Below are 15,438 nucleotides of genomic sequence, written 5' to 3'. Positions count from 1 at the left end.
TTAAAACCAAAAATAGTTTAGCTTGACTAGTAAAGAATATGCTCGTCTTTTAATATCTATCTATATAGAATCAAATAACAACAGCAACTGGAAAGATTAGATAGGAAATTTAGGGACTGCCTTAGTTATCTAGTGCTGCTATAACGGAAACAACGGAAGTGGATGGCTTTAACGAACAGAAATTTATTCTCTCACAGTTTAGGAGGCTAAAAGTCTGAATTGAAGGCACCAGCTCCAAGGGAAAGCTTTCTCTCTGTTGGCTCTGGGGCGGGGGGCTGGGGGAGATCCTTATCAATCTTCTCCTGGTCTAGGAGATTCTCAGTACAGGGACCTCAGGTCCAAAGGATGCACTCTGCTCCTGGCTCTTCTTGCTTAGTGGTAATGAGGTCCCTCTCCTCTGCTCACTTCTCTCTTTTATATCTCAAAAGAGATTGACTCAAGATACAACCTAATGCGGTAGATTGAATCTTGCCTCTTTAACATCATAGAGGTTAGAATTTAAAACACATAGGATAATACATCAGCTCAGAAAATGGTGGACAACCACACCATACTGGGAATCATGACCTAGCCAATTTACACATATTTTCAGGGGACACAATTCAGTCCATAACAGGGACCGATGAGTTTGTGTTAACGAGGGAGGAACAACTCGGAAAAGGAGGGCGAGGATGGTTGTACAACTCGAAGGATGTAATCGATGTCACTGAATTATACGTATAGAAACTGTTGCATTGGTGTATGTTCTGTTGTGCATATTTTCAACAGCACCAAAATAAAATCAATTATCTATTAAAAAAAAAAAAAAAGGTTATAGCCAAGAAAACCCTATAAAGCAGTTCTACTTTAACACACACAGGGTCACCACAAGTTGAAATTGACTTGACAGCAACATGTTTGTTCTTTGGTTTTAAAGGTGGGGGAGGGCATTCCAGGCAGAGGGACCCACAGGAGCAAAGGCACGGAAGTCTGTGGGGTGGCACATAGTCCACTGGGGCTGCAGCATAGGGCATTGGCAGTTGAGGTTTTAAATTTTGGAAAGGGCCTTTTATGCAGAGAAAAGCTACCTATTGCTGCTTTATTTAATACTGTATTTATTGAACTTATAAATTAAAAATATAACTCCTTTTCCTTAAACATCCAACTGCAACTCACAAAACTGGTTTTCTTTTCATAAATCTAGTAAGTTTTGTATAAAAATAAGAACAATTATTTTCACTTATTCTCTGATTAATATTTAATTAACTCCCAAATTCAACAGATTAAGTTCTTCTAAAAGTGAATGCCAATTACAAACTTAGGTAATTAAATTTCCTAGTTCATTTTAAACTATATTTTACAGAGCTGGAATAGCTGGTCCTGTCTAACACCTCAGACTTCCAGTGGAAGAGACTGACATACCTAACGAGCATATTTTTTCTAATCACTTACCCAGCTCTACTTCTACTGATAGATCGAACTTATAAATGCGGTAAATCAGCTCTCTTAAATGCCCAAACGCTATCAGTTTTGTTGTTAAAACCCAAATAACCAAACCCACTGCACTGAGTTGATTCCGACTCATGGCGACTCTGTAGGACAGAGTAGAAATACCCCATAGGGTTTCCAAGGTTGTAAACCTTTACAGAAGCAGACTGCCACATCTTTCTTCCGCAGAGTGGCTGGTGAGTTCGAACTGTCAAACTTTCATTAGTTGCTGTAAAAAATCGTGTGCCATCAGACCTCTTCATCTAGTGGGGGAGGGGGGAGAGAATTATTGAGACCCTCAGCCCAAGGCTGATTCCTGTGAGGCAGAGGTCAGACATACCTCCTCTCACCAGCCCTTTTTACCAATTCTGACACCAGCCGTACCTCTCATGGCACTCTCTACTTCTTGCTGGATTTGATAACTCGTTGCAGGGGCCACACAACTCGCAGATCATACAGTTATGGGGTTTATTAGGGAAGTAACAGGCTACAACTTGAGATCAAGATCAACTTGGAAGTAACAGGAACAACTCAGGATACGGTTCTCTGCTCAGGACAGCTTCTTCTCAGCCGTAGCCATAGGCAGCCCTCTGCTCTTGGCCTGGCCTCTGCCCTGCTGGGCAAGTATTACAAAGCTCTTTAGCTGGACTGGAGGCACACCACTCCACCAGGAAGCCTCCTGCCTGAAGGCGCTCTGTTCTCTCAGGGGCCAGCAAGCCTAGCCTACTGGTCCTGTGCTGCTGCCGTCTATTGCCGACTCCAGTGTTAAACTCTGTCTCCCAGGTCTGGGAGGTTCTCAGCACAGGGACCCTGGGTCTAAGGAATGTGCTCCACTCCTGGCTCTTCTTCTTGATAGTAATAAGATTCCCCTCTAACTTCTGGGATTGGCTCACTTTAAACCTGGCAAAGGCAATCAACTGTGTGGATCATAACAAATTATGGATAACGTTGCAAAGAATGGGAATTCCAGAACACTTAATTGTGCTCATAAGGAACCTTTACATAGATCAAGAGGCAGTTGTTTGGACAGGACAAGGGGATACTGATTGGTTTAAAGTCAGGAAAGGTGTGCGCCAGGGTTGTATTCTTTCACCATACCAATTCGATCTGTATGCTGAGCAAATAATCCGAGAAGCTGTACCATATGAAGAAGAACGGGGCATCAGGATTGGAGGAAGACTCATTAACAACCTGCTTTATGCAGATAACACAACCTTGCTTGTTGAAAATGAAGAGGACTTGAAGCACTTACTAATGAAGATCAAAGACCATAGCCTTCAGTGTGGATTGCATTTCAACATAAAGAAAACAAAAATCCTCACAACTGGACCAATGAGCAACATCATGATAAACAGAGAAAAGATTGAAGTTGTCAAGGATTTCATTTTACTTGGATCCACAATCAACAGCCATGGAAGCAGCAGTCAAGGAATCAAAAGACGCATTGCATTGGGTAAATCTGCTGCAAAGGACCTCTTCAAAGTGTTGAAGAGCAAAGATGTCACCCTGAAGACTAAGGAGCGCCTGACCCAAGCCATGGTATTTTCAGTCGCCTCATACGCACTTGAAAGCTGGACAATGAATAAGGAAGACCGAAGAAGAATTTATGCCTTTGAATTGTGGTGTTGGCGAAGAATATTGAATATACCATGGACTGCCAGAAGAACAGCTAAATCTGTCTTGGAAGAAGTACAACCAGAATGCTCCTTAGAGGCAAGGATGGCGAGACTGCGTCTTACATACTTTGGACGTATTGTCAGGAGGGATCAGTCTCTGAAGAAGGGCATCGTGTGGTACAGGGTCAGCGGAAAAGAGGAAGATCCTCAACAAGGTGGATTGACACAGTGGCTGCAACAATGAGCTCAAGCATAACAACAATTGTGAGGATGGTGCAGGACTGGGCAGTGTTCCATTCTGTTGTGCATAGGGTCGCTATGAGTTAGAGGTGACTCGACGGCACCTAACTACAACAACAACAAGCCTAGCGGGATGGCCAAACTGACCAATCCCCTACAAGGGTTCCATGTACCTTATTTTGTATGGTCCCACCTCAGTAGGGATTCCATGCAACTTATTTGCATTAGCAAAACTGTCCAATTCCCTTGGTGAGCCACAAGCACCTTATTTGATAGCCTGACCCAAACATTTTTTTTTTGTTTGTTTTTAAATAATTTTTATTGCGCTTTAGGTGAAAGTTTACAAATCAAGTCAGTCTGTCACATATAAGCTTATATACACCTTACTACATACTCCCATTTACTCTCCCCCTAGTGAGTCAGCCCACTCCCTCCTTCCAGTCTCTGCTTTTGTGACCGTTTTGCCGGTTTCTAACCCTCTCTACCCTCCCATCTCCCCTCCAGACAGGAGATGCCAACACAGTCTCAAGTGTCCACCTGATATAAGTAGCTCACTCTTCATCAGCATCTCTCTCCAACACGTTGTCCAGTCCCTTCCATGTCTGATGAGTTGTCTTCAGGAATGTCTCCTGTCCTGGGCCAACAGAAGGTTTGGGGACCCGACCCAAACATTTTTGTGGGAGTTACAAGACCACGGCTAGAAGGGCCATATGAAAGCAATTTAGTGCACCGCAGTTGCCATCAAGTCATGGCAACCCCATGCTTAAGGGAACAAAACGCTGCCTGGTCCTGTACCGTCCCCATGATCAGTTGGGAATTGGACCATTGTGATCCACAGGATTTTCATTGGCTGCTTTTAAGAAGTGGATCACCAGGCTTTTCTTCCTAGTCTTAGTCTGGAAACTTCCCTGAAACCTGTTTAGCAATACAGAAACCCACCACTGACAGGCAGGTGGTGGCTGGGCCTGAGGTGCATTGGCCTCTTACACTGTGTCAATTATCTATTGCTGTGTAATCAAACCAAAACCTGTTGCCATCAATAGATCCCAACTCATAGCGACCCTATAGGACAGAGTAGAACTGCCCCAGAGGGTTTCCAAGGAGCAGCTGGTAGATTTGAACTGCCAACCTTTTGGTTAGCAGCCAGGCTCTTAACCACTGTGCCACCAGGGCACCTGCTGTGTAATAAATCACTGAAAATTGAGTGACTTATAGTAATAGCCTTGGTTCTGAGTTAGCAATTTGGGCAGGGATAAGCTGAACGGGTCACTCGCTGGTCTCTCCTGGGTCACTCCTGTAGCTGCAGTTACTTGACAGCCCCACTGGGGCTGGAGGGTCCAAGGTGGCCCCACTCATATGACTGACAGTTGGTGCTGACTCTTAGCTGCGGCCCCCTTGGTTCTGCTCCGCATGGTCTCTCATCCTCCGATACGCTAGACTGGGTGTCTTCACAGCATGGTGGTCTCATGGCCCTGCTCCAAAAGGCTGGCAGCAGAGGCTGCAAGGTCCCTCGAGGCCTGACTTGGATGCCTGAGATTATATCACGTCCAGCACATTCTGTTGGTCCACACAAGTCACAAGACCAGCCAGATTCAGGGAGCGGATAAATAGGCTGTGCCTCTTGATGGAGGAGCAGCAAAGCCCCGCTGCAAAGGGGTGTGCATACAGGGACGGGAAGAATTTCATATCCATCTGTGTAGGCAGTTTACCACTTTTCAAAAAAAAAAAAATAGTTGATGTCAAGTCAGTTCTTACTCATGGTGACTCCATGTGTTTCAGAGTAGAACTGCACTCCATAGGGTTTTCAATGGCTGACTTTTTGGAAGTAGATTGCCGGGCCTTTCTTCCGAGGCACCTTCAAACAGCCAACTTTTCAGTTAATAGCTGGGCACTTAACTGTTTGTGCCACCCAGAGACTCCACTTACACCTTTCTAATTAAAACCACAAATAGCTCAGATTGCCCTCTGGAAATAGTCTTACGAAATCTGTAATTACAAAACTTATTCTTAAACATGTACCAGGATTCTGGGTTAATTTACCAGCTTCCACCGCTTCCAGGGGTTGCAAAGCCACCCAGAGGAGCAGGCCCCCCATCTTGGCAGCGCTGAAGTTGCAGTGAAATTTGGAACTACAGTACAGTTAGGGTTGCCTGCTACGAGTCTGAGATTTAAGACCCTATCAGGACCCATGTCTATAAGGACCTCCAAGCCCACTCCTCTCCCTGGGGATTTAATTTAAAAGCCCAGTGCATCATTTTTACCCTGCCATTTTTGTCCTTTTTACTGCTTCTTTTGGGTAGATGAGCTTCTGCCCCTCCCCCCGGGTCCCCCTAAATTCTTCACTGTCTGATTACAGTTTTATACCCCATCTGGGTTATATCCCGCCGTTCATATTTTACTTTATTACCTGCCTGTGTTTCTTTTACTGTCTGTTTTACTGGCCAATATTGTGTAGTCGTTACACTGAGAGATGTGTAAGGAAAGGATAGATTACTGGGTATTAAATGTGCAGAGAACATGGCTATGAACTATGAGCCTGAACAGCAGAGAACAATCCTCCCTCTGACTCCTCACAGAGTGGGTCTGAGGACCAGGTCGGACAGTGTCTGGGAAGGCCCTCAGGATGTGGATAAGGGTTCAGCAGACACCAGAAGTGCTTCTTCCACATGCCTTCCCAGGGGCAAGGGCCTCAGCAGGGCAGGGGCTGGGCGTCCCTGGAGCTGGCCTGGGGCCATTAGCTGCTGCTCTTCTGGCTCCAGAGAGGGCCTGGAATGGAGCTAGACGCTCAGGGGACATTGGTTTTAAGAGTCCAAAAACCTTTAAAAGTAATGTAATGTTTATTTTAACAAAGTTTGTTTTCGTTTTTTTTTCTAATTGTGCTTCAGATGTAAGTTTACAGAGCAAATTAGTTTCTCATTAAACAAATACACATTTTGCGACATCGGTTGCCAACCCCATGACATGTCAACATTCTCCTCTTCTTGACCTTGGGTTCCCCATTCATTATCAGCTTTCCTGTCCTCTCCTGCCCTCTCGTCCTTGACCCTGAGTTGCTGTCCCTTTAGTATCATTTTGTTTTATGGACCTGTCTAATCTTTGCCTGAAGAGTAAACCTCGGGAGTGACTTTGGACTAATCTTTCCCTTGTGTCTTTGGTTTTCTTTACTCTATCTTGCTCCAGACAGGGTGGGACCAGTGGAGTATCTTAGATGGCTGCTTACAAGCTTTTAAGACTTCAGATGCTACTCACCAAACTAGGATGTAGTACATTTTCTTCATAAACTGTGCTATGCCAATTGAGCTAGATGTCCCCTGAGACCATGGTCTCCAGCCCTCAGCCCAGTAGTTCAGTCCCTCAGGGAGTTTGGATGTGTCTGTGAAGCATCCATGATCTTGCCTTTGTCAGGTTGTGCTGGCTTCCCCAGTATTGTGTACTGCCTTACCCTTCACCAAAGTTACCACTTACCTATTGTCTAGTTAGCGTTTCTCCCTTCCCACCCCTTCCCTCCTTTGTAACCATCAAAAATTGTTTGTTTTTGTGTGTAAGCCTTTTCATGAGTTTTTATAGTAGTGATCTCATACAGTATTTGTCCTTTTGTGATCAACTTACTTCACTCAGCGTAATGCCCTCCAGAGTCATCCATTTTGTGAAATGCTTTGCAGATTGATCATTGTTCTTTATTGTGTAGTATTCCATTGTGTGTATGTACCATAGTTTGTTCATCCATTCATCTGTTGATGGGCACTTAGGTCGTTTCCATCTTTTTGCTCTTGTGAATGATACTGCAATGAACATAGCTGTGCCTATGTCTATTGATGTGACAGCTCTTATTTATATATTCCTAGGAGTGATATTGCTGGAGCGTATGATGTTTCTAGGAGACCCTGGTGGCGTAGTGGCTAAGTGCTATGGCTGCTAACCAAAGGGTCGGCAGTTCAAATCTGTCAGGCGCTCCTTGGAAACTCTATGGGGCAGTTCTGCTCTGTCCTATAGGGTCACTATGAGTCAGAATTAACTTGAAGGGAACAGGTTTTTTTGTTTTTGTTTCTTTTTTAATGGTGTTTCTAACTTTTTAAGGAAGCACCATATCGTTTTCTGAAATGGTTGCACCATTTTGCATTCCCACCAGCAGTACATAAGAGTTCCAATCTCCCCGCAGCCTATCCAACATTTGTTATTTTCTGCTTTTTTTTATTTGTGCCTATAATGTCGGGGTAAGATGGTATCTCATAGTAGTTTTGATTTGCATTTCTGTAATGGCTAATGATCACAAGCATTTCCTCATGTGTCTGCTAACCACCTGAATGTCTTCTTTGGTGAAGTGCCTTTTCATATCCTTTGCCCTTTTTTTAACTGGATTATTTGTCTTTTTGTTGTAGAGGTGTTGGATTTTCCTATAGATTTTAGAGATTAGAACTTTGTCAGATTTGTCATAGCCAAATTTTTTTTCCCAGTCTGTAGTTTCTCTTATTACTTTTTTGGTGAAACTTTTTGATGAGCATAAGTGTTTAATTTTTGATATGATCCCAGTTACCTACTTTATTTTCTGGTGTTTCCGTATTGTTAGTTATAGTTTGTATCCTGTTTATGCCGTGTAGTAGGGCCTCTAGCATTGACCCTATTTTTTCTTCCACGGTCTTTATAGTTTTTTGTTTTATATTTAGGTCTTTGATCCATTTCGAATTAGTTTTTGTGTATGGCGTGAGATATGGGTCCCGTTTCATTTTTTTGCAGATGGACATCCAGTTTTGCCAGCACCATTTGTTAAAAAGACTCTTTTCCCCATTTAATGGCCTTTGGCCCTTTGTTGAAGATCAGGTGACCGTAGGGGGATGGATTTACATCTGGGTTCTCAATTCTGTTCCATTAGGTCAATGTGTTTATCTTTGTACCAGTACCAGGCTGTTTTTTTGTTTGTTTGTTTGTTTGTTTTTTTCTTTTTATTGTGCTTTAAGTGAAAGTTTACAAATCAAGTCAGACTCTCATACAAAAATTTATAAACACCTTGCTATATACTCCTAATTGCTCTCACCCTAATGGGACAGCACGCTCCTTCCCTCCACTCTCTCTTTTCGTGTCCATTCGGCCAGCTTCTCACCCCCTATGCCCTCTCATCTCCCCTTCAGACAGGAGATGCCAACATAGTCTCATGGGTCTACTTGTTCCAAGAAGCTCATTCTTTACCACTATCATTGTCTATCCCATAGTCCAGTCCAATCCCTGTATGAAGAGTTGGCTTTGGGAATGGTTCCTGTCTTGGGCTAACAGAAGGTCTGGGGACCATGACTTCCGGGTCATTTTGGTCTCAGTCAGTCCATTAAGTCTGGCCTTTTCATGAGAATTTGGGGTCTGCATCCCACTGCTCTCCTGCTCCCTCAGGGGTTCTCTGTTGTGCTCCCTGTCAGGATGGTCATCAGTTGTAGTATCAGGCTGTTTTGACTACCGTAGCTGTAGAATAGGTTCCGAGGTCAGGTAGTATGAGTCTTCATACTTTATTCTTCAATAGTACTTTACTTCTCTGGGATCTCTTTCCTTTCCATATAAAGTTAATGATTAGTTTTTCCATCTCATTAAAGAATGCTAATGGTATTTGGATCAGGATTGCACTGTATTTATAGATTGCTTTGGGTAGAACTGACATTTTCACAATGTTGAGTTTACCTATTCACGAGCATGGTATATTTCTCCATTTATGTAGCTCTCTTTTGGTTTCTTGCAGTAGTGTTTTGTGCTGTTCTTTGTATAGGTCTGTTATCTCCCTGGTTAGATTTATTCCTAAGTATTTTATTTTTTTAGGGGCTGTTAGAAATGGTATTGCCTTCTTGATTTCCTTTTCGTAGTTCTCTTTATTGGTGTATAGGAATCCAACTGATTTTTGTATGTTTATCTTGTATTCTGGTACTCTGTTGAATTTTTCTTAGTTCCAGTAGTTTTCTTGTGGAGTCTTTTGGGTATACATACTACACTGTCTGTATACTATCATATCATCTGCAAATAGGGACAGCTTTACTCCTTCCTTACCAATTTAGATGCCCTTTATTTCTTTTTCTTGCCTTATTGCTTTAGCTAGGACTTCTAGCACAATGTTAAATAGAAGTGGTGATAAAAAGCATCCTCGTCTTATTCCTGTTCTCAAGGGGAATATTTTCAGCCTCTCTTCATTAAGAGGAAATCCTGGTGCCGTAGTGGTTAAGTGCTACAGCTGCTAACCAAGAGGTCAGCAGTTCAGATCCACCAGGCGCTTCTTGGAAACTCTGTGGGGCAGTTCTACTCTGTCTTGTAGGGTTGCTATGGGTCAGAATCAACTCGACGGCAGTGGGTTTGGTTTTTTTTGGTCTACATAAAGAATATGTTGCCTGTTGGTTTTGTATAGATGCCCTTTATTATGTTGAGGAATTTCTCCTCTCTGCCTATTTTATTGGGAGTTTTTATCAGGAATGGGTGTTGGATTTTGTCAAATGCCTTTTCTGTGTCAATTAAGGTGATCATGTGTTTTTTTTTTTTCTTTTGTTACGTGGTAGATTATGTTGATTGATTTTCTAAACCATCCTTATGTACCTGGTATGAATCCCACTTGGTCGTGGTGTATTATTTTTTTGACAGGATGCTGAATTCTATTGGCTAGAATTTTGTTGAGAATTTTTGCATGTATATTCATGAGAGATATTGGTCTGCAATTTTCTTTTTTTGTGGTGTCTTTGCCTGGTTTTGTTATCAGGATTATGCTGGCTTCACAGAATGAATCTAGAAGTATCCTATTCTAATAAATTTTTTAAATATTGAAATAAAGTAGAAATGAAAGACTTCCTCCCCATTTGTACTCCACAAAGGTAACGACTTTAGCAGTCGGCTGTGTAGCCTTCGGGGCGACCAATGTGTGTCACGGTAGAACTGTGCTCCGTAGGGTTTTCAATGGCTGATTCTTCAGAAGTAGATCTAAGACAGGGAGCAAAGGCCCCGAAATGGGAGGGTGCCTGTTTAAAAAATAGCGAAGAGACTGGTGTGGTTAGAGGAGAAGCAAATAAAAGAGAAATAGGCTATACTATCAGGGAGGTAATAATAGGTGGTTGAGTGTGGAACCTAGAGACTTATTAAGACAGAGATCAGAAGGTCCCCTAAATCGCAAACAAAGTAACAAGAAATGGGCCAGGGCACAGAAACAAAGCCATTCCCCAGAATAGTGGGGTAGAGTATCTAAAAATAGCCTGGAAACTTCTTTAAAGTTGCCTTTTAGAAGCAGCTGGAGAAAACCAGGCCCAGGGACATGCACAGAACATCCACCTGTGACTGCTGTGTGACCTTCCACCAGGGGCAGTGAGGGGCTACAGCCTCAGCCAGGGAATCAAACCAAGGGAGTGAGAGACAGAGCAGGCGTGACATCCCGTAATAAGTCCTGCTACGAATCCCAGAGGCCTGCAGGACAGGAGCCATCTTGGAAAGCTGCTGTGCGGGCACCGTAGTTAACATATCCCCACCTGTGTCTATGAATAAATATGAATCTTTTCCTGCCTAAGAACTTTTAAAAACTCAGGCTTATCTTTTTTTCTGTGAGATGAGGGTAAGTGTTGCTCTAGGCCCTCCTTGTCTCCATTTGAAAGCCTCTTCAATAAAGCTTTGCTCGTGTGGAAAACTGCATACCTTGCTGCTCATTCTTGACCAGCGAGAGGCAAGAACCTTATTCCGGTAACAGATTGTCAGGCCTTTCTTCCAGGGCATCTCTGGGTGGATTCGAACCGCCAGCCTTTTCCTTAGCAGCCAAGCACTTAACCGTTTGTGCCATCTGGGTGTGATGAATCAGAGTCTGCTCAGCAACTGGAACTGACATGTTCTTCTAGACTTTTTCCATGCATAATAAACAAGTCCACAAATACAAGCCATTTCAGACAGTGCTGAGAGCTAGGAAGAGAACAAAACAGGGTTTGGGATAGTAGCCAGGTGATGATGAGGGCTACTTTGGTTAGAATGGCCAGGAAAGGCCTCTCTGAGGGAGTCCTCCCCGTGAAGAACTATGGAAAGAGCATTCTAGACAAAGGCCCTGAGATGGAAATGAGTTCAAAAGGCAGAAAAAGGCCAGAGCGGCTGGAACATATGGAAGCAAAAGGAAAGGGAGAGAAGCCCTAGAGAAGGAGGTGGGACCAGAGTGCCTCATGGGATCTGGATTTGATTCTAAGTACAGTAGGTATCCCTGGAGGGTTGTAAGTGAGGGAGTGGATGATTTGATTTTTCAAGGGTTCCTCTGGCTGCAGGGTGGGGAATGGACCATGGGGAAAGGATTGGCTGCCAGAAGCCCAGTGGAGATAATGGTGGTTGGAAAAGCAGTTGGGCAGAGATAGAAGTGGCTGGTACAAGTGCAGCACCCCACCAGGACTTCTACAGTTTGCAGAGAAGGGGCAAGTACAGGAAAAGGCCCTTGGGAGTGACTATTCTGTTTACTTACTGGTGTGTAACAAACCACCTTAAGCTGCCTTAGTTTAATGGCTGCGAACAGCCATTTAATTATATCAAGATTTTGGGGTCAGGAATTCTGTCACAGCTCAGCTAGGCGATTCTCCTACCCCATGTGGCCTTGACTAGAGTCACTCAATAGTATTCAGTTGGAGGCTGGGCTGGGCTGGAAAGTCCAAAACAGTCTCACTCATACACCTGGAGCCTGGGCTGGAACGGCTCGGGGCTGACCCCTTCTCTATCTCTCCACACAGCCCCTCCATGTGATTGCTTGGGCTTCCTCACATCATGGTGGCCTCAGGGTAGTCTGACTTATATGGCAGCATAGGGCTCCAAGAGCGAGTGTTCCAAAAGGCAGGTGGAAGCTGCCAGATTTATAAGGCCTGGAAACTGACAAGGGGATATTTCCACTGTGTTCTGTTGGTCAAAGTAGTAGTTCCAGAGTCCACCAAATTCAAGGAGAGGGGATATAGAACCCCCACCTTTCAATGGGAGACGTGTCAACAAATTTGCAGCCAACTTGCATTTCCCACAGTGCCCCCTCTACATCCTTCCCTTGGCACTGGGTGTCATACTATGTGCTGTCATGTAGCAGGTTTTGCTCTCAAACCCCGGGCTCAGGTGTGCAAGAAGTGACACTTCTTACATTTTTCTTAGATCTGGGTTTCTCCACCTCAGCTTTCCCGACATTTAGGGTCAAATAATTGTTGTGGGGGGCTGTCCTGTGCATTGTAGGGTGTTCAGCAACATCCCTGGCCTCTTCCTACTAGAAGCCAGTAGCAGTCCCCCTCCTCAGTTGTAACGACCAAAAATGTCTCTAGACATTGCCAAATGTCCCCTGGGGCAAAATCACCCCTGGTTGAGAACTATTGCCTTGGGATCAACTAATTCTGGCTCTAAGCCCCAGTCTTACGCAGCTATCAGGAAGTCTTATCCCAGTTATTAGTGGGATCCCTTCCCCCTCCAGATAGTACTAGAATGGGGGACTATAAAAACGGAGTGGCAGCAGAATTTGACCTCTCTAACTTCAGAAGGGGGAAGGAGAATCAAGATCAACAGCCCAAGGCTGATTCCTATGAGGCAGAGGTCAGGTATGTCTCCTCTCTCCGCCATCTTTACCAATTTTGACACCAACAGCACCTCCCACAGCACTCTCTACTTCTCTGCTGGCCACACAGAACTCACAGATAATACAATTATGGGGTTTATTAGGAAATAACAGGTTACAGTTCAGGCTCAGGAACGTTCAGGATACAGTTCTTCCATCAGGACGGACTCTTTTCAGTAGTGCTTGCAGGCACACCTCTCTCTCTGGCCCTGAGCCTCTGCTCTGCTCAGGCAGGTGTTACAAAGCTCTCTTAGCCCCTGCCAATAACTCCCCAGAGACACCCCAGGCACTCAGCGTTCTCGCTCCATTGGCCAGGAGGCCCACTTAGCGGTCTCCTGCCATCACTTCTCTGCCACTGCTTCTTGAGTCTCTCTCCCCCTCTGTCTTCTGGTTCCAGGAGCTTCTCAGTGCAGGCATTCCCAGGTCCTGGCTATTCTTCCTTGGTGGTGATGGGATGCTCTCCCTTGTGCCTCTGGTATGGCTCACCTCAAGCCCAGCAGGATGGCAAAACTGACCAATCCATTTGGTGGGCTACAATTACCCTATCTGCACAGTCCCACCAGATAACCTGAGTGGGAGGTATACGATTACGGCAAGAAAGGCCAGACAAAAGCAATCCATCATACGGCAGTGACAGTATGTGGTGCCCTATACCTTGGGGTCTACTCTCCTATCATGGCTGTTGTTGATGTCTTCATTGGCCTCACCTTAGTGAGCCCATGAGGTATAGCAGCTCTCCTCCCACCCCCCACCCCCCAACCCTGCACCTCACATAGGATTTGGCCTGGGAGCCCCAGGTGGGTTGGGGGTCCCCTCTGACTCTGGTCACCTACCAGCTCTGGGAGCCAACTCTCCTTTTCCCTTCCCAGTTGCAAGTAGGGGATGGTGGAGGTGGTGCAGAAGGGACTGTATCCAGCTGATAGAGTTTGCTTATGACCTGGATGGGTCCAAAGTTTTCAGCCTGAACCACTGGAAGAACAGTGATAGCACTGACCAAGAGGGAAGTCAAGGGAGGGGCGGGCTGGAGGGAGAATACTGGGAGCTCCATTTTGAACACATGGACAAGTCCATTAGATATCCAAATGGAAACGCCAAGGAGGCAATTGGATAGATGATAGGTAGATAGATGGAAACAAGATTTGAGCCAAAGATAGAAGTCTAGGAGTCCTCTGATGTGGTATTGATAGCCACAGGACCAGGTAAGATCAACCAGGGAGGGAGTGTGGACAGTGAGATCCAGGATTGGGTCTGGGGCTCTCTGATTAATAATTATTAGATATTAATGACCATCTTTTATCCCTTGAAGCATCTAGTACAATGCCTTGATCTCTATACACGTTTACTGAATCATACACAATTCTATGGTATTTTATTTTCCCCACGTTTTCCTCCTAATCAGGATTCAGAGTCTGTCTTAGCAGGATAGCTGGAAGTTAGGATTGCTTGGTGTTGAAGTAGGAAATTAAAAGGTTTTCTTGGCTGTAATCTTTACAGAAGCAAATCTCTTGGGCTTTTTTCCATAGTGCAACTCAGTGGGTTCAAACCACCAACCTTTAGGTTAGTAGTTGCTATGGATTGTGTCCCTCCAAAAAATGTGTCAACTTGACTAGTTCGTGATTCCCAGTTGTGTCATTGTCACCATTTTGTCATCTGACATGATTTTCCTATGTGTTGTAAATCCTACCTCTATGATATTAATGAGAATGGGAATTCCAGAACACTTAATCATGCTCACGAGGAACCTGTACATAGGTCAAGAGGCAGTTGTTTGGACAGAACAAGGGGATACTGAGTGGTTTAAAGTCAGGAAAGGTGTGTGTCAGGGTTGTAACCTTTCACCATGCGTATTCAATGTGTACGCTGAGCAAATACCAAGAAGCTGGACTATATGAAGAAGAACGGGGCATCAGGATTGGAGGAAGACTCGTTAACAACCTGCGTTATGCAGATGATACAACTTTGCTTGCTGAAAGTGAAGAGGACTTGAAGTATTTACTGATGAAGATGAAAGACCACAGCCTTCAGTATGGATTACACTTCAACATAAAGAAAACAAAAATCCTCACAACTGGTCCAAAAACCAACATCATCAATAAACAGAAAAAAGATTGAAGTTCTCAAGGATTTCATTTTACTTGGATCCACAACCAACACGCATGGAAGCAGGAGTCAAGAAATCAAAAGACACATTGTGTTGGGTAAATCTGTTGCAAAGGACCTCTTTAAAGTGTTGAAAAACAAAGATGTCACCTTGAAGACTAAGGTGTGCCTGACCCAAGCCATGGTATTTTCAATCACATCATATGCATGTGAAAGCTCGACAATGAATAAGGAAGACCGAAGAATTGACACCTTTGAATTGTGGTGTTGGCGGAGACTATTGAATAATACCATGGACTGTCAAAAGAATGAATAAATCTGTCTTGGAAGAAGTACAACCAGAATGCTCCTTAGAAGCAAGGATGACGAGACTGGGTCTTATGTACTTTGGACATGTTGTCAGGAGGGATCAGTCCCTGGAGAAGGACATCATGCTTGGTAGAGTACAGGTCAGCGGAAAAG

This window comes from Loxodonta africana, chromosome 7 (genome assembly GCF_030014295.1).
Source record: "Loxodonta africana isolate mLoxAfr1 chromosome 7, mLoxAfr1.hap2, whole genome shotgun sequence".
NCBI lineage: Eukaryota > Metazoa > Chordata > Mammalia > Proboscidea > Elephantidae > Loxodonta > Loxodonta africana.
Note: the sequence above shows the minus strand (reverse complement) of the source record.